The sequence below is a fragment of the Peromyscus leucopus genome, chromosome X (genome assembly GCF_004664715.2).
Source record: "Peromyscus leucopus breed LL Stock chromosome X, UCI_PerLeu_2.1, whole genome shotgun sequence".
In the NCBI taxonomy this organism is placed as follows: Eukaryota; Metazoa; Chordata; class Mammalia; order Rodentia; family Cricetidae; genus Peromyscus; species Peromyscus leucopus.
In genome coordinates, this window is record NC_051083.1 from 59,756,877 (window position 1) to 59,777,570 (window position 20,694).

At 36.8% G+C, this 20,694-nt stretch overlaps 1 protein-coding gene and 1 pseudogene across 8 annotated transcripts in view; both read left to right on the forward strand.

The window, feature by feature from the left end:
* Eda (ectodysplasin A) overlaps positions 1-20,694 on the forward strand; it is a 377,498-nt gene that overhangs the window by 246,871 nt on the left and 109,933 nt on the right. The gene's annotated exons all lie outside the window — the stretch shown is intronic.
* Positions 15,544-18,631, forward strand: LOC114703185 (annotated as a pseudogene).

Below are 20,694 nucleotides of genomic sequence, written 5' to 3' on the forward strand. Positions count from 1 at the left end.
TTTAGGTTACTTCCTGCTGATAAAGGGTGCTGTATTCTTATGGGAACACAAAGAAAATTTTAGGATTATGGTCAAGTCCTGACTGGAGTAGTCTGTGAGGCTGTATTCTCTGAGCCAGTTGCCTTGAAGTTGATTTTGGATGTTAAATGATCTGGGCCATGGTGCCATTGGAGACCTTGCAGGGGGATCTTGGCTGGTCAAACCATATTATTCTGGAAGCAATCCATAGATTCTCATTTTCTGTGGAAACAAAAGCAGAACCTCTTTTCTAAAGCAACATATCCTTAGACATAAATTTTGAAATCAAAATACCTTTAAAATATACATATTGATTTAACTCAGCAGCTTTTACATTCAAATGTCTCTCTGCAGTTAAAAATCCCAAAGACAATATAATCCAGACTCTCTGTATAATATCCATCTTTATGTGGCTTATTTTTTATATTATCTTTACTGTCTCTTTAAAGACTTTTTTAAAACTATTTCTTTATATAACTCTCTATATTCATTTTCTTCTCTCTTTCAAGTCTACATACATTTTTACACACATTGTAAACCATTTAAAGTTTTATTCCATCTGATTCTGTCTTATTGTGAACCTATTGCTTTAAACTGCAGCATTACTAGGATTGAAATGGCAGCTGTGGCTGCTGACTCCACCCACCTCAACTTTCCAACATGGTGGAATTACGTTCATTGTCAGCTTTAGGGGAACCATGCCGCTACTTCCCACATTGTAGCAAGAATCTTAAAAGTTCTTATTGATAAAATCAAACCCGGGGCCAGTTATTGGGGTGAAATGCTGGATGGTCAGAGATTCAGAACAAGCCACAGCTATCTCACCTTGCCAATTCCTCAGCTGGTCCTGTTTCCTCAGGTTGGAAGCCTCTGAGTCTTCATCCAGAATGAATCTCAGCTGAGCTGTGCTGCTTCAAAGCCTGAAAGCTTAACCAGTCAAATGCTTAACCAGCCAAATGCTTAACCAGCCAAATACTACTAGTTTCTGGTCCTCATGCCTTATATACCTTTCTGCTTTCTACCATCACTCCCTAGGATTAAAGGCTTGCTTTCTGGGATTAAAGGCGTGAGTCACCATGCCTGGCTGTTTCTAATGTGGCATTGAACTCACAGAGATCCCAGATGGATTTCTGCCTCTGGAATGCTAGGATTAAAGGCGTGTGCTATCACTGCCTAACTAGTGGCTTTTCTGTTCTCTGACCCCAGATAAGTTTATTAAGGTACACAATATTTTGGGGAACACAATACCACCACACCACATGCTGGGATTAAAGGTACTTGGACTCATGAGAGAATTAAATGAGGTCAAATATATAACCTTAGCATTAAAGGGAGACCCCATTTTCCATTTATGCCTATGTATAACATGTGATTAAAGATATTCTTTGAATAAAAAATATTTATTATAAAATAGAATTTCAACTTTGTCCATTTTAAAGAGAAACTAAAATAATTTTCTATTTTTTGCATATACACTTTGACATTAGCAGCATTAGAACTCTTTGGCTTTAATGGATAGTTTCATTGAAAGGTTTTAAGAAGCATTTCATAAGATGACATACTAAGGTGCCTAGTACATAATGGGGCCTCAATAGATGGGAGTCCTTAGTATCAACACAAATCTCAGAAGCACTCATTGTTTATACCTTATTTTCCAATCTTGTGGTTATATACACATTTGATTTAGAGCACACTCCTTGATTTGTTGTCTCCTCGTTGCACAACTTTTTCATTAACTCATTTCTATTTTTAAACAGTCTTTGGTATGTGACTGTAGGGGGAAAAACTTTCTAAAATCCAAATAAATTGCATCCATTGATTTTCCATTTGGCCACATCTTTATTTACCTCCTTAATGAGCTCCTCCAAAGTTAATCAGCAGGATTTCTACTTTTAAAAAGTATTGCTACTTCCCACTGAGTTATTGCCATGTACACATTTGTTCTTAGAGAATAAGGTGTTTAAACTCAAAAGAACATTTCAAAAGCACATTAACTTATGTGAGGTCCAATAGTGTATGCATTTCTAGGCAGAGCTATCATGGATAAATGGGATCTGCAAATATGTCTCAAACTTTCCCTTATTTACTACTCTCTTTTCCAGAAGCTTCTTATCAGAGGACAAAATAGTCTACTTCCATTTTTTTTCATCTGGTCAAGCAATACCACATTAAATCTACTTTGTAATAATAACTCCTTATTCCAAGTTTCCTTGACACTTCAGTTTTTCAATTTTTTTGTCATGAGATAAGGGCTTGCTATATAGCCCAGGCTAGCCTTGAACTTGCTGTATAGCCAAGCATTATCCAGAAATTTCACTGTTCCTACATTATCCTTGCTCTTGCTTTGATTACAGGCATACAACACCATACCCAGTTTAGTTTTAAATAATGGCATTATTTATAATTCTCTCTCTCTCTCTCTCTCTCTCTCTCTCTCTCTCTCTCTCTCTCTCTCTCTGTGTGTGTGTGTGTGTGTGTGTGTGTGTGTGTGTTTTAAGTTAGTTGCAGGTTTTCATATGCCTTACATTTTACTATGACTAAAATATCATGGTGGTGCATGCTTGTAATCCTATAACTAGGGAGATAGAAGCAGAAGGACCAGGAGTTCAAGGCCAGCCTAAAGTTCATAATCAGTATGTAGCCTGGGCTACATTAGATTTATGTTTTTAAAAATCCCAATCAAAATTCCAATGCCATTCTTCACAGAAATAGAAAAGACTGTCAGTCTTAAAATGCAGACAGAAGCATAACAGCCAAAGTCAACATAAGCAAAAAGAATAGTGTTGACAGTATCACCATTCCTGGTTTCAAATTATACTACAAAGTGACAGTTACAAAATCAGCATGGTACTGAAACAAAACAGACACATTTCATCAATGGAGAAAAGACATTGTCTCCAATCAATGGTCCTGGGAAAACTAGTTATCTATATGTTAAATAATGAAACTAGATCCCACTCCCTCTCTCTCTCACCTTACAAACAACCAATTCAAAATGGTCAAAGACCTTAATTTAAGATCTGAAACTGTTAGAGAAAAAAGTAGGGAAAATGTTTCCAGGTATAGCCATAGGCAAGGACTTTTTGAATAGGACTTCAGTTACTCAAGAAATAATGCCAATGGTTGACAAATGTCAAATAAAACACTTAATTGAGTGAAGAGGTACCCAACAGATTGGAATAAATTTTTCCTAGCTCTACAACTATCAAAGTGCCAATATACAGAATATACAAAAAACTAAAAGACAGCCAAGAAATCAAACATCCCAAACAACAAGTGAAGCTAATGAAATAAGCTGATAGTTCTCAAAAGATGAAATACAAATGGCCAGTGCACTGATTAAAAAAAAAAAAAAAAGTTCAGCCTCATCAGCCATCAGAGAAAAGCAAACTAAACTACACTGAGTCAAACTTGTGATGCTCATATACTCACCAATTGGACTCAATCTAGTTTTAATTTGAGTTTCTCTGATGACTGATGAATTTTTTTTAATGAGAACACAAAGTTGGGTGTAGCTAGAGTTTTCTCTCCAGGTCCCACCAAGCCCTGGCAGTCCAACAGCCCACTTATAAAATAAACACACAGGCACTTATATTATTTAAAATGTTTGGCCTAATGGCTTAGGCTTCTTGTTAACTGTTCTTATATCTTAAATTAACCCATTTCTATAAATCTATACCTTGCCACGTGGCTCGTGGCTTACCGGCATCTTCACATGCTGCTTGTCATGGCGGAAGCTGGCAGTGTCTCTCTCTCAGCCTTCTACTTTCCAGAATTCTTTTCTCTGTTAGTCCCACCTATACTTCCTGCCTGGCTACTGGCCAATCAGTGTTTTATTTATTAGCCAGTCAGAGCAACACATTTGCCATACAGAACATCCCACAGCACTTGGATGGGTGCAACACCTCACACAGCCTTGAGACAGGGGGAGGGGCTTGGACCTGCCTCTACTGAATGTACCAGGCTCTGCTTACTCTGAATTGGAAGCCTTACCTTCTTGGAGGAGGGAATTGGGGGTGAGTTGCGGGAATGAGGCTGGAGGGGCAGGAGGAGGGAAGAGGAGGGTCTGTGATTGGTATGTAAAATGAATAAAAATTTTTTCTTAATTAAAAAGTTGGATGGGTATAGAATGTGTATGGATCTGGAAGGAGTTGGAAGAGGGGGTGAATATGATCAAAATATAATACATGAAATTCTCAAAGAATAAAATACTTTTTGAGATTATAACATAACATCATTGTCCCCCTTAAATAGTCTTTTTAAAAGCTACATTGATTGGCTGGAGAGATGACTCAGCCATTAAAAAACTACATTGAGATTCCATCTCAACATAGTCAAAATGGCAACTGTCTTGGTCAGTGTTCTATTGCTGTGAAGAGACACCATAACCACAGTGACTCTTATAAAAGAAAGCATCTAATTGAGGCTTTCTTACAGGTTCAGAGTTTAGTCTATTGTCATCATGGTGGGGGGCATGGTGGCATACAGGCAGACGTGGTACTGGAGAGGTAACTGAGAGTTCTGCAACTAGATCCAGGGGCAACAGAAGAGAGAAACACTGGGACTAGCTTGGGTTTTAAAACCCCAAAGCCCATCTTCAGTGACACACTTTCTCCAACAAGGCCACACCTACTACAACAAAATCACACGTCCTAATCTCTCTCAAGTAGTGCCATTCAAATATATGAGCCTGTGGTGGGTCGTTTTTTACTCAGACCACCATAGCAACTATTAAGAACACAAATGGTAATAGGATATGGACAAACGAGAGCCTTATACACTGTTGGTAGGAATATAAGCCAGTCCAGCTACTGTGTGAATCAGTATGGTAGTTTCTCAAAAAAATTAAACATAGGTTCATCATATAACATAGATATACCATGCCTGAGCTTTTACGCAAAGGACTGTAAGTCAACAAATCACAAAAATTCTTGTGTATCAATTGAAATACTATTCACCATAGCTGAGTTATGGAAACAACAGAAATGAATAAAGAAAATATGATATGTGTGTGCCTCAAAAAGCAATCCCTATCAAAATTCCAATACCATTCTTCACAGAAAAACTATATATACAAAGTATATTCCCATTGTAAATTTTTATGTCATAAAAAATTAAACTATGTAGGAAAATGGATGAGAGTAGAAATAATCATATATGTTTTCTCTCATTTGTGGTTCTTAGGTTGTATGTAGGTACATACAATCATATGTGGCATGAAAATAGTAGCAAAACTGTCTAGGGAGGCAAGAACTAATGGGAAAAGAGACACGGGGAGTGGTGGGAGTGTGGAGGGAATATGCTCAACAAACTATATATACTTGTAAAAAAGTGCCATGCGGCCAGGTGGTGGTGGTGCACACCTTTAATCCCAGCACTCAGGAGGCAGAGGCAGGTGGATCTCTGTGAGTTCAAGGCCAGCCTGGTCTACAGAGCTAGTTCCAGGAAGGCACCAAAACTACACAGAGAAACACTGTCTTGAAGAAAACCAAGAAAAGTACCATGTATAATAAATATATACCATGAAATTTTTAAATAAAATATCCCAAACTCCTGTGCAAGTGTGAAATATATTTTGAGGTTCTCCTTATTTTTCTTATAATGTCTGTAATTTACAAACTTCTGTACACGGTAGATGCTTAGTAAATGTTTATTAATTGGCTTTATACCTTCTCATAGCTCTAAGTACATTGAAAAGGGTGAGCCAATATTAGCAGAAGTGTACATGAATGAGAAATCAAGATGGTAAATTATTGTAAAGATGAAATAGCACCAAATGACTTACTTCCCAATATCAGGAGTAAACTAATTTGTCCTTTCTGTTAAAGGAAGCTGAATTCCCATTGAAAATGAAAGGCAACTTGAATAGTCTGCAAAGACATTGTTATTCTACCTGGATTATATGAGATCCTGCTTCTTTCCCCCAACCCCCAAAAGAAAGAAAAATAAATCACTATTCTGAGGTGACTTGCCTTACTGTGAAGTGACAGTTCTTTAAGAAATGCCTTTACCTACTTCTTACAAAGGGAAACTTCACTCTTCTAACAGCCAAGTGAGTTAATATCCTTTCAGTTTTGTCAAAACCATTTCTAAAATCCATGTTAGCTTGTGAAAGCAGTCAAATCTGGTAGCAACATACTGAGTTGAAAAGAACATTTCCAGAAGAATTAAGCATAGGGTTCTTTTGGAAGCAACTGGTTGGATTAAATCTAAATAAATGTGTTAACATATACTAGAAATATTTGTGACTGCTTAACAGTGGGGACTGTAATAGATTTTGTAGTCTGACAGGAGCTGAAACTTGATAAATGGTCATTGATGAAAACCCATAGCTGGTCAATAATTAACCACTCGGAGTTCTGAACATAGGTCAGAAAAGCCATTGTTGATTTATTATATTTTTGTTCCTCCTGCAAAAGCCCATTGGGTATATTTACAAACATGTAGACACCAAACATACCTAAGATCACACCTGGGCTATACAGCTTCTCCAAACTCATTAACTGAAAAGATATAGATTAATTGGAGGGAGTTCAGAGAAGAGTAACAGAAATGATTAAGGGGCAAGAGGGATTGATTTATGAGCAAAGATGAAAAGAATTTTGTCTATACAATTTAGCTAAGTGATGACTAAGGGAGGAGGGGGTGGGGACACAACTGTCTGAAGGGTGTAAACACCAAGGAGAGAAGAGAATAATTTACTGTGCAACATGAGAATATAAATAGGGCTAATAAGCTGTAATTACCCAAAGGAATAACAGAATAAATATTTCAGGGAAGCTCAGAACCACAAGACTAACAACTTGTTTCACAAGGAGACACTGACAGATACTTCTAGTCTTATCCAGATTAACAAGTATTTGGTGTGAAATTATCATTTGATGTCACTTAGCTTCCTCTTCTCCAACCTCTTCAATGGCTCTGCCTTTGCATCACTATGATACAGTTCTACATAGCACTGGTGGTTCTTTCAAAGTTTAATTCCAGAGTGGCCATGTAAGAATTTCCCCTTTGGCATTTACTGTGAATTTAGCTGTAAAGCACCAGAACAAGGGCTCAAATCTGGAGGTGGAGAAATCTTGGATTCTGCTTAGGATTGTAAACAAGCCAGAATTCATAATGTTTATGTTTGGGTCTCCAATAATTTTTCAAAATGTAGCTCATGTTGAGAAAAGTTCAATTTTAGCATTATTGGAAAAAAAGAGACACTAAAAATAAATCTTTGTAAGCTTCATGATTTGTGTAAACTTTGGAATGTGGTTCTTCAGAAAACAAATTAGTCTGTGGGTAACTGCAGGCTAAGTTATTTGGCTAACTCCTATTGTGCTATCATGACGTTCCAAAGCATTGCGTTTAACGTTGCCAGATAAGCTTTTGCATGTCACTGCAGTGAAAGCAGCTTCTTTTGTATGCATGCTTTCCTCCCTCTTTCCCTTTTGTTGAGAAGCTTCACAGGGTGATTCAATTCTGGAAATAATGTTGGGGGTTAAATTAAATTTTTCCCCTTCATCATTGTGTTGACATGTTCCTCTGGTTTTACCTTACATCTTATACTTCCTTGTCTTTGGGGGTAAATAATATCTTAATGCAACATTTTATTTGTTCTATTAAGTTTGTTTTAATTTTTGTGGGGAGGAGGAGTTTGAACTCTGGCACTTATGCATTCTAGGCAATTGTTCTCACACTGAGTTACAGTTTCTGTCCTAAATATTTGAAATTTGAATTTTTTATTTTAGATTTCTAGAAAAGTAGTGGAGATACTACAGAGTTTTTGAATGCCCTATCCCTGGTATCCTTTATTACTATAGTGCATATACCACACCAAATTAGTTTTAAAGTAAGTATTAATTGATACATTCTCATGAACTGAAATTCATGATCGATTCACACACATTCCCTTAGATTTGATCTAATATCCCTTTATTTTCCACGGTTCCATCTGGGATACCATAATATATTTAATAGTCATCATGTCTCCTTAATTGATCAGATTTTCCTTGTTTTCAGTGACCTTAACAAATTTGTGGAATGTTGTGGGTATTTTGTAGAAATGTCAGTCAGTTGAATTAATCTGATCTTTGTTTCATGATTAGGCTTTTGGAAGGAACTAAGAACATAGAGCTAAAATATATCAACTGTACATGCTATCAATCATGGTTTATGTTCAGAGTTAATCTTGGTCACAAGACCAAGGTGATGTTTTTTAGATTTCTCCATTGTAAATGTATTATTTTCTCCATTTTAATATTCTTTATTCTTTTTTTTTTTTTATTTTTTTTATTTTATTTTTTTTTTTTTTTTTTTTTGGTTTTTCGAGACAGGGTTTCTCTGTGTAGTTTTGCGCCTTTCCTGGAACTCACTTGGTAGCCCAGGCTGGCCTCGAACTCACAGAGATCCGCCTGGCTCTGCCTCCCGAGTGCTGGGATTAAAGGCGTGCGCCACCACCGCCCGGCTATTCTTTATTCTTTTCAGAGGAGTTATGATATCCAGCCCCAACTTAAGAAATAGGGATTTGTGCTCCATCTCCTTGAGAGTTACAAAGATTGTATGGAATTCTGCAAGGTTGACTTGTCTGATCATATATATATATAATCATATATTATATATATATGATTATATATATATATAACTTATTTAAGTACTAACACATGGGTATTTGGTTTATACTTTGTATTATAATTCAATACTACTTTGTTTTGAATTCAGGCTAGCTTTGGTCATGGGGAAGTATTTTACTTGGGTGCCCTTCCTCTGGAATTTATTGAATACTTCTTAACTTTATGGCATTACAAGTTACTACAAGCTTTTATATATATATATAAAATTTCCTGCTCTGGTCAGTTCTATAATCAACTCAATTCCCTAAGGTTCCCTGGTTCCTTTGATTGGACAATGGTATTAGAAACAAGCTCTTGGTGTTAAGTATAATTACTTCTAACTGATAGAAAAAATATATGCATGTGCTAAACTATACGTGTAGAAATATCTATGAATATTTTATATCTTGACTTCTGTGTTGGTTACTTTTGTTGTTATTTTGACAAATTAACTGAAAAAATAACTTAAAGAAGGAAAGATTAGTTGGACTCAATGCTTCAGAGGCATCAGTCCATCATGATGGGAAATAGGCAGCAAAACAGAGCAGTTTATACCATGACAGGCCACAAAACAGAGAAAGGGGAACTCTGCTCTCCACTAGCTATCCTCTTTTCTTCATTTTATTCTTCCTGTTCCTCAAGCCCATGAGATGATGCTAGCAACATTAATGGTGGATCTTACCCTCAGCCTCCCTGACCTCACAGACACACACAGGGATCACTAGTCTCCTAAGTGATTCTAAATCCTGGAAAGTAGACAATGAAGTTAACCAGCACATCATCTGACGCTCTGTTAAACTAAAATTTAGTCCATACCACTATCTGCAATGCTAATCTGTTATCATTTGAAGCATTCCAGTCTGTTTTCTTGTAATGTCCTGTTGCCATTCACCATCTAATCAGCTTGACCATCTTATTCTATGATAGATAGATAGGTAGGTAGGTAGGTAGGTAGGTAGGTAGATAGATAGATAGATAGATAGATAGATAGATAGATAGATAGATAGATAGGTAATCTATGGGAACTTTCTTATATAAGCATACATACTTATCCAGAGTTTTCTTTACCATTAATTTTATGAATCACACTCATATTAATTAAACCCTGTTTAAACAATTTCTCAGAATGAGTTACATAAGGCCATTTTCATGCAAGTATATAATGCGCTTTGAACATATTTTCCCATACCTCTCTATGGCTCCTGTTAGTCTCCTTTATTTCCCTAAATAGTTTAGCTACGACTTTCATGTTATCTGAATAAATATATATAATTTCATGTATGTATATAAATTCTAGGACCCACTAATGAGAGAAACATGCAATATTTGACTGAAACTGGCTTAAATTACTTAAGCCCTGTTCTCTCCATCTATTTCAGTGAAGATGTTTCAAAAATATGTAATAAGATTATCTTATCAAATTCTGTATCCCACCCTGAGATCGATCCCATAATGACTTTTTAAATGATGTTTTTTTCATTCTGTAAGCTTTACTCTGCTGTAATGCTCTGTGTGGTTTGAAAAATGCCATGTATCTACCAGTATCTGGCAAGTGCTATTTAAAATCTATTTAATCATCTGTATAGGTCATCCCTTTCCAAAATGTCATATAACTAGAATGATAAAGTATATAGAGTTTTTAAACATTTTAATTTATCTTGTGTGTGTATGTATGCATGAGGGCATATGCCACAGCGTGTATACAGCAGTCAGAGGACAACTTGCAGAAGTCCATTTTCTCAACCATGTAGCACCTGGGGATGGAACTAAGGTCACCTTTGCCCACCCAGCTATCTCTCTGGCCCCAATAATATATGGAATTTTCAAGTGCCTTGCCTTACTCATCAATATAGTTTTGGGGTTAATCCATGTTTTCTGTGATCTCATAACATATTCCTTTTTTCTCAAAATTGTATTCCATTTTATGGATATATGCCATATTTTATTCATTTATTCATCCATTTAAATTACATATTTGTTGTTTTTATTTGGATAATTTTAGATAAAGCTGCTATAGGCATTTGTATTCGTGTGTTTAAGTGAATAAAAATATTGAATTAGTTGGATAAATACCATTGGTGGATCAGCACGTTTAGTACATTCTTCCAGAATGGCTGTATCAATTAGCTTTGTCATTGCTGTTACCAAAATACCTTCCAGGCACAACTTTGAAGAAGAAGGATTTGGGCTCTTGCTTTCAGGGATACCAGTCTATCACAACAATGAAGGCACAGCAGAACAGTTACCATCACATTAGGCCAGGAGGCAGGAAAGGGAGAAAGCCAATACTCAACTGCTTTGCTCCTTTTCACCATTTTATTCCATCTAAGCCCTCAGTCAGTGGGATAATGCCACCTACATTCAGGATGGGTCTTTTACACCTCATTTAATCCTTCCTCATTTAACACACTCACAAGCATACTGAGGTGTATCTCACCAATCTCCTAATTAATTCTGCTTTCAGTCAGGTTGACAATGAAGATTAACTACCACAAATGACTTATCTTTTTTCATTCTCACTAGCAGTAAATGAAGGTCCCTCCTGCTGTGCACCCTTGCCAATACCTGGAATTGTTAGTTTTAAAAGTTTTAACCTTTTTAGTGGTACCTTATTGTCTTTATATTTCACTAATGACAAACTAATGTACTTTTGAATATTAAAAAAGTTGAAGCTTTCCTCCTGCCCCCCTCTCTTTCTGTGTGTGTGTGTGTGTGTGTGTGTGTGTGTGTGTGTGTGTGTGTGTGTGTGTGTAAACACACATGTGTAGGCCAGAGATCAACATTAGGTGTCTCCTTTAATTGCTCCCAACTTTATTTATTTATTTGTTTCTTTATTGAGGCAGGTTCTCTCATTGATTCAACAGCAAGCTCAGGAACCTGCCAGACTCCCCAGTGCTTGGATTATAGACATAGCACATCTGGCTGTAATTTGGGTGCTGGGGATCCCAACTCAAGTCGTCATGGTTGAAAGGCAGGAGCTTTACTGACTGAGCCATCTCCCTAGCTTCTCCAAATCCAAAGTTTTAAGCAATACTTCTAGTTTCATGATTTCTTCTTTTATTGAAATTGAAGAAGCAACTGCTTATAAAGTATTAGAGTTTATTTATATAGGGAAAAGGTTGCTCAACATGTAGGCTGCTACATTTTATAAATGTGAATGTTTTGTGCTTTTGTATTAATTAGCTACAAGTTAGGCAAAAGAAACATTTACTAAGGTGAACACTAAGTCACTGGTGGCAGAGAATCAATCCTTTGTGATCATTGTGAAGAAAGTGGAAGGAGTTTTATTAGTAAGCAAAATGCTTATAAGATCATTGTTTTCCTTCTTATTCCCATGACACCCTATACACACATTCATATATCCTACACTCCATCCTTACCATGTGCATATACAAATGGTAGTGAGGAAGACTAAAATGCACTTGGGATATATGCCAGCATGATTTCTTATAGCCAGATTTTAATTCGGTCCTGCCAGGCTCCGAGGTCCAGACAAATCTCTCCCACCTGCAGTCACACAGCCACTTATAAAATAATTACTGAGAGGCTTATATTAATTACAGACTGTATGGCCTATGGCTTCAGCTTCTTGCTAGCTATCTCTTTCTTCTTAAATTAACCCATTCCTGTTAATCTGTATGTTGCCATGTGGCCGTGGCGTTACCAGTCTGCTGGCATCTTGTTGCTCCTTTGGAGGCTGCTGGCATCTCTCTCAACTCTGCCCTTCTTCTCTCTGTTTTCTCTGCTTGGATTTCCTGCCTGGCTGTAAGCCATAGGCCAAAAGAACTTTATCCCATGGGAGCCACACATATTCACAGCATACAGAAAGATATCCCACAGCAATTTCTAAAAATTATTACTTAGTGTCTGATTCTTACACACACACACATACACACAAACACACACACATACACACACAAACACACACACACACACACACTTGTACTAGGCAAAAATGGGGTTTCTCATGAACTCTACTCTCAGCACAGAATCTGATTTCATTTACTTTTCAGTGCTAAGGATCTAACCCAAGGCCTTGTGCATATCAGATAAAAATTCTATTACTGAACTACATCTTAAACCCTTGATTACATTTTAATGCTAACTTAACTTGTCTTTTACTAGCTATATTCAGTGCGGATATCTCTCCAAAGCTCAAACTTATTTTTCCTCCTTCAATCCCTATTGCATCTTATCCATTATATATACCACTTTTTCAATTTCACAGAAACTGAAAAACTCGTTAAACAAATTTTATTCAAATATTAATAGAGAATAATACAGCTAACATTGATTGGACATCTGTGAGAACCGGGCACTTTCATACATATTCTCATTACAACTCCATGAGGTAATTGTTACTCTATCTTATAGATAGCAATTTTCAGAAGAAAATGACATGCTCTAAATGAGACATTTGTACATGCTATTCCTTTCCTTCTTCCTAGAATAGCACTTCAATTCCATCTCTAACTAGCAAAGTACCAAACCTATAGAAATCACTTCAGATACTCTCTCCCTAGATGGTAGTCTCAGTCTTATCCAAGTTAGTTCATCAGAAATCTGATACTTGCCCTTGTCAGAAGTCACCAGATGCAAAATCGTGTTATTTGCAAATAGAGGTGTTTTAACTTTTTCCCTTCCTATTTGTAGCCCTTCCCTTCTATTATTTTACTGTTCTAGCTAGCACTATATTGAGTAGGAATGGTGAAAGTGAATATCCTTGTCTTGTTCCTTACCTAGTCTTAATGGGAATCCTTCAAGTTTTTCTTCATTTAGCATAAGAGTGACTTTTGGTTTATCATATATAGCTTTTAATATGACAAGATATCCCCCACCCCATTCCTAGTCTTTCCAGGGTTTATTTTTATCATGGAGGGATGTTGAATTTTGTCAAAGGACTTTTCTGCATCAATTGAAATAATCATGAAATTTCTGTGTATGCGTCTATTTATGTACTGAATCACATTTATGGACTTATATGTGTTGAACCATCCATGAATGAAGCTAACTTGCATTCTTGAAGTTTGTTTGTTTGCAAGTATTTTATTGAGAATTTTAGCTTCTGTGTTCACTAGGGATATTGGCAGATGATTCTCTCTCTCTCTCTCTCTCTCTCTCTCTCTCTCTCTCTCTCTCTCTCTCTCTCTGTTTTTGTTGTTGAGTCTTCATCTGCTTTTGGTATCAGGATAATACCAGCTTCATTAAAAGAGATTGGAAGTGCTCCTTCCTTTCATGTTTTATGGAATAATTTGAGTAACACTGATGTTAGTTCTCCTTTGATGGTCTAGTAGAATTCTGCATTTAATCCATCTGCCCTGAGCTTTTTGCAGTTGATGTTTGTTTATGCTGTGGTCAGTAATTAATGCAGAAACACACAACTGGTCAAGAAAACACACAGAGAAAAGGTGTTCTTGGAATGTTCGGCCATAAAATAGAAGTCTGTATCACATTCCCTTCACCAAAGGTTCAGGCATCGTCATGGAAGAGGGGGTAGAAAGATTTTAAGACTTGAAGTTGGAGAAGACCAATGTGAAACCATGTCTTCTGAAAATGACAGGAAAGCTGCACTCGTGAACTAAAGAGCAGTAGTGGTTGCCTGCACAATGCCTGCTCAAAGTCCAGCCAGTCAACATTGCAGCATAGATGGGCCAGGGTCTCGTGAGTCTCCGCCTGTGGCTGAGGAGCTATTAATAGCTGATGGCTTCGGGGGGGGGGGGGTCAGGTTTCCTTCACACAGGGTGTGACTCCTGTAGGGTATAGTATGCTCCGTGGATGGCCTCACACCTATGAGTATATGAGCAGCACAAATTGAACTTGATAGATTATTAAAAAATTAAAAAGAGGACATGAATTTGGGAGGCAATGGAGGATAGGTGCGAATCTGGAAGAATATGAGTGTGTATGATCAAAATACATTGTATACATGGACGAAATTCTCAAAAAGATAACAAAATACTATATTTCATAAAGGAATTATCATACTAAACCGTGAATATGTAAAGGACAAGGGCCATATCTCACAGATATTGCATAGTCCCTTTTGCATAACACTGTAGTTTGCTACTCAATAACTTTTAACAAATGAATCAGGGGCTTATAGAAGTGCATGGGGTTTTTTGTTGTTGTTGCTGTGGGTGGATGAGTGAGTGAGCAGATTTAGAGCCACTTGAGCAAAGTTACTCAAATAAGTGCTAAATCTCTGGGGAGCGGCAAAATTGGAAGGTTGTGGAGTACATATAAACACTAAGGAAATGGTTTTACAAGGAAAGGAATGGTTATCCTATGTTTATTTTTGTAAACAAAAAGAATTACTGTTCTTATCTTGCATACTACACAAAGTCAATTTTGGTAAGGTCTTTTGGTAGGTGAAGATACATAGTAGATTATTTTAAACAAGGAGTACTTGTTGGAAACAGATTGCTATCAGAAAGAGGGACTGCACAAAATGTTTACCATTTATTAAAGCAAGTATAAGTTAAATAGTAAAGCAGTTAACAAACACTGTAGTAGAATCTCATAGAAAAATTTAAGATACCTAATATCATTTAACAAAAGCACCACAGAAATTGGTGATTCATACTTTGGTTATTTTGACCTCTACTATATTAACATTGCTAACAATGTGGACACTTTTAAAGTTTATTTTCATTCAATGAAAGCAACTTAATGCTCACATACCAACTTAGGATAACAGGAGACAAAGATGAACATAAATGATACAATTTCTTCTTTTCTACAACATAGTTAATACCTAGTTCAGTTTTCATCATGTAAAACCTACCTAGGAAAATGCTGCATATATATATATATAATTTTATATGAAGAGCTGTTTGTTTACATTACACAGCTGGGATATTTTGCTACTTATAAAATGATTTCAGAAGAGATCCTAGGAAACTAAAATTAGTGATATGTATAGGCTTATATGGATACAGGAGTAAAAGCTAGATCTAACAAACGTCAATCCCACTTTAACTATGTTTCTGCATTTGAAGGATATGGAAATTTTGTCATTCCAGAGGTGGTGGAAAATACCTTTAATCCCAACGCTAGGAAGGCAGACTCAGGTATAGCCAGCCTAGTCTACATAATGAGTTCTAACCAGCCGGGGCTATGGAGTTTCTCACCATTTTGTCAAGGAATGATGCAAAACATTCCTAATCAATTTTCAAGACAGATACAGCTGCACTTTCCACACAGCTGGGTACAATGTGAGGTAAGGTCTTTGATTACTATTTCAACAATAGCTATTAGTAAAGTCAGACTGAAAATTGGGACTGGCCCAAGGATTTCAGTACTAACATGATTATTTATTGCTTAGAACTTGGCTCTGCATGGTCCCAGTTCAATGACAATTCAAGACCCCAGGAAGATACTGTACAGCTGACTTGATTTGCCAAAGAAATTTGAAAACTTGTTTAAAGCTATTTAAATGCATTCTTGCTACTTTTTGGCAGTGCTAGGTAGAACTTGGCTCATCATGGAGCTGGGGTAATCAAAGAGTGAGCAAATGATAATTTAGGTCCTTAGGCAAACATACAAGCTTTGAAGCTACAGTATTTCTAATTGCATGCCTAATGGCTGATTGACATGATTCTGAGGTTAGACAATTACCTCAAAGTACTATCCTAGTCGTTGATTGTTTACCAGTGACCTTCCATTTCTCCAAATAGAACTCTCATTCACAGACTGACAGTGATCTGCCAGAGTTCAGGATGTATCTTTCTACAATGTAGATTTTACTCAGAATTAAAGGAAAATACTTCGTATTTACTTGAATGTGTACTATACTTATGTGCTGTAAATATATGCTTTATTTCTATGTAGTAGATGCACACACATACATATATATTCTTCTAAGACTTAAGACTGTCCTTCCCTCTTCTGCCTGCTGTGGGAGAGGAAGGGTAAAGGAAGGATTGGAAGTGTAGAGAAACTTCCAAAGCACTGCCCTAAATTATGGCCACTTTTATGGAGTGATCTTCTCTCTTAGGCCTGCTCATAACTGTCAGCTTACTTACTAAAGGTCAGCTCACAATTCATCCTCCCCAACTTTCCTACATTTTGAGGAAAATCTCTTTTGTGGCTCCATTGACTTTCTTCAATGACCTTACTTTACATTGGTCATTTACTAAAGTTTCACCTTCTCACTAAATTGTGAGCCTCAAAACAACATCTGCCAGATTCTTTAGCTGCCTAGTGCTATGCATAGTGTTTGATTAAAACAAGTACTCGGTGAATTATTGATAAATGGATGGGTGGGTGATAAGATGAACAAACAGGAAAAGTACATCCATTCATCAATGTCCGCCTACCTCAGCAAGATTCTGAACTACTTTCCTAATGTTCTATTTGAGACATCTGCATATAGGAGTTGCTGTTCACTGTGTTGTTTTCAACTTATATGTCAGCTATGACCTAATTTTAATATGGAAAAAATTCAATGTAATCAACTTCATTAAAAACCTCAGGAAGCTCTTACAAATAAAGTGTTTAAATGAAATCAAACAAATTGTAATATACAGGTATTTTCTCACTCTTACTAAGGACATCTCCAAAAATTCTTTGGCTAGTGTCATATCTTAAGATGAAAAATTGAATACTTTTTTCTAAAATCAGGAACAAAACAAGGATGTCTACTCTCCTCACTTCTAGTTAATGTTATACTGGAAGTACTAGCCAATAATATAAGAAAAAAAGCAACTAATTTTGAAAGGAAATGATACTGTCTTTATATGTAGACAGGATGATCATCTTTGTAAGTAATTAGAAAGTTACAAAGCAATAACTACTTCACAGGATGCAAGGTAACTATTAAAATCAATCCATATTCCATATCAAGCATGCCATATAATCTGCCACTCAGATTCATCCATGCCCCATTTTCTTACTGTTTTATTGTCCTCAGAGCTGTGCTTTATGTGATGTAGGATCTTTTGACATGCTGATATAATTATTTAAATTTTTCCTTCATAATAATTCCAATTAAAGAATTAAATAAACTGCTTAAAACTCAAAATAATCATATTCTTACATAGTAATAATAAATAATCACAAATTTTCAAACATTGTAATAAATATCATCAAAATTTTGCAACATTAAAATTTCAATTTTCTCAAACTAAAACTTAAGTGGACAAATGACCCAGAATATCTAAAGCAACTTTGACAAAAAAGGAAAAAGTTGACATACTTAGGCTGTCTGATTTCATGGTGTGTTAGAAAGTTATAATAGGACTCTTTCCAGGCGTTTGAAGTATCAGAAGCATGGGCATGGTGGGTCCTCAGGAGCAAAATATTGGATCTCCCTGAGTCTTCTGATAGGACCTGTGATCAGCTGTGCTGACAATACAGGAGCCACAAATTTGTATATTATCTCTGTGAAGGAAATCAAGGGACGACAGAACTGACTTCTGCCTGCTGTTGTGGACAACATGATGATGGCCACAGTTAAGAAAGACAAACCAGAACTATGCAAAAAGGTCCATCCAGTGATGGTAATTCAACAACGAAAGTCATATTGAACAAAAGATGGGGTGTTTATTTTGAAGATAATGCAGGGGTCATGGTAAACAATAAAGGCGAGATGAAAGGTTCTGCTATCACAGGTCCAGTTTAAAAGGAATGTGCAGACTTGTAGTGTAGCTGGAGTTTTCTGGCCCCTACAGTTCCACAGCCCACTTATAAAATAATCACTCAGAAACTCATATTAATTAAAATTGCTTGGCCATTAGCTCAGGCTAAATATTGACTAGCTCTTACATCTTAAATTAACCCATTTCTCTTCATCTATAAGTTGCCACGTGGCTCATGGCTTACTGGTACTTTACATGTTGCTTGTCATGACGGCAGCATCTCCCTCCCTCAGCCTTCCACTTCCCAGAATTCTTCTCTCTCCTTGTCCTGTCTGTAATTCCTGGCTGGCTACTGGCCAATCAGCACTTTAGTTATCAATCAATCATCCACAGCACTTGTGGCCCAGGATTGCATCCAATGCAGGCAGCATTGCATGATTCTCCAGTGTATTTGTAAAATATATTCATTAAAAAGTCAAAAAGAAAGTTATAATAATCAAGACTGTGTTAACAAAAAAGGAGAGAAGGGGGCACAAAATCTCACCCTGAAACAAGAAGCTATTTGCAATTGCTTCATGTTGGGAGGTGGAAAATCAGTTTTCTTCAATGAAATGACACTGGATATATCAGCCACACTTCAGGGCAGAGCTGTGCTCAGAAGTAGAGAGCCAACGCAAATCAGACACCATGTTTTTTAGTGTTTTTTTTTTCCTTTTTATTTTTTTAAGAGAGGAAAAGATCATGGAGTTGGGGAGGGAGAGAAGGGGGAGGATTTGGAAGGAATTTGGGGACAGAAAGAATATGATAAAAATAAAATGTATGAAATTGTCAAAGAAAGAAAAAAATCAAAATACATAATATAGATGAGAATAAAGTATTTGCCTAGCACATATCTGGCTCATATAAAGATTATTGAATGAAGTATTAAAACTGGAGTAATAAATAGATATCTCAGTATTTAAAAATGAGTAAAAGGTTTGCACAGACATTTCTCCAAAGAAATGTATGAAAAGATGTCCAGCACATTAGTCTTTGGGGAAATGCAAACTAAAACAACATTGAAAGGCTGAAGAGATGGCTCCATTGTAAAGTGCTTGCCATGCAGTCACGAGGGTCTGAGTCACAGCCCCAGCACCTATATAAATTCTAGCAGCATATGCTAGATCTGTTGAAGAACCTCCACACTGATTTCCACAGTAGATGTACCAGTTTGCACTCCCACCAGCAGTAAATAAGTGTTCCTGTTTACCCACATCAACATCAGCATTTGTTATCATTTGTTTTGCTTTGGGTTCGTTTGGGAGTTGGGTTTGGGTTTGGTCTCTGTCTTAGCCATTCTGACTGGGGTAAGATAGAATTTCAAGATAGTTTTAATTTGCCTCTCCCCAATGGCTAAGGATGTTGAAAATTTTAAAAAATATTTCTCAACCATTGTATTGCTTCTTTTCAGAACTCTCTGTTTATTTCCATGCCACAATGATTAATTATGTTTGTTTGTTTTCTTCGTGGTTTTGTGTGTGTTTATTTTTCAGTTCTTTGCTTATTCTAGACACTAACCCTCTGTCAGATGTATAGCTGGCAAAGATTTTTCCCATTTTGTAGACTGACTATGCATTCAGATGTGTCAGAGTCCAGTGTTGGGCTTCAGCCCCGACCTATTGAAGGGTCCCTTGAAGGAGGGAGTGAGGAATTGAGAAATGCTAGATAGAAATATAGATGAAGAAAAAGACAGACACAAGATACCGAAGACTCAGCAGCCTCGAGTTTATTTCTGGTGTTTTTTGTTTTGTTTTGTTTTGTTTTGTTTTGTTTTTATTTTTGTTTTGTGAGACAGGCTTTCTCAGTGTAGCTTTGCGCCTTTCCTGGATCTCACCCAGGCTGGCCTCAAACTCACAGAAATCCACCAGCCTCTGCCTCCTGAGTGCTGGGATTAAAGGCGTGTGCCACTACTTCCTGGCTTGGAGTTTATTTCTAATGGGCTTTTTATACACTAGCCAGGAGAGAGGTAAAAGACCTCCTGTTTCCAAGATCAAACCACAATGTACAACCAAGTGTAGACCCTTCAAAACACCTTGCAACCACGCCACACAGCAAAGCATCTTGTGGTTAGACCTTGAAATAGAAGGCACTTGGTAACCACGCCTTTGCACCCTGTTATGCAGCCTTGGAGAGCAACGTCAACTCTGACTCTCTGACCTTGAGTCAAACCACAAGTTGGAATCTTTGTGGCCTCCCACACAGATGATGATGTCCTTTGCTGTACTGAAACTTTTCAGTTTCATGAGGTCCCATTTTTCAGTTGTTGGTATCATTGCCTTGCTACAAAGTATCCTATTCAGAAAGTTCTTTCCTGAGCCTAACAGATTCAGGATATCAGGTCTTCCATTCAATTTTTTGATCCATTTGTAGTTGAGTTTTGTGCAGGTGAGAGATAAAGATCTAATTTCATTCTTCTACATGTAGCTATCCAGTTTGACCAGCCCTGCATACTTAAGATTCTT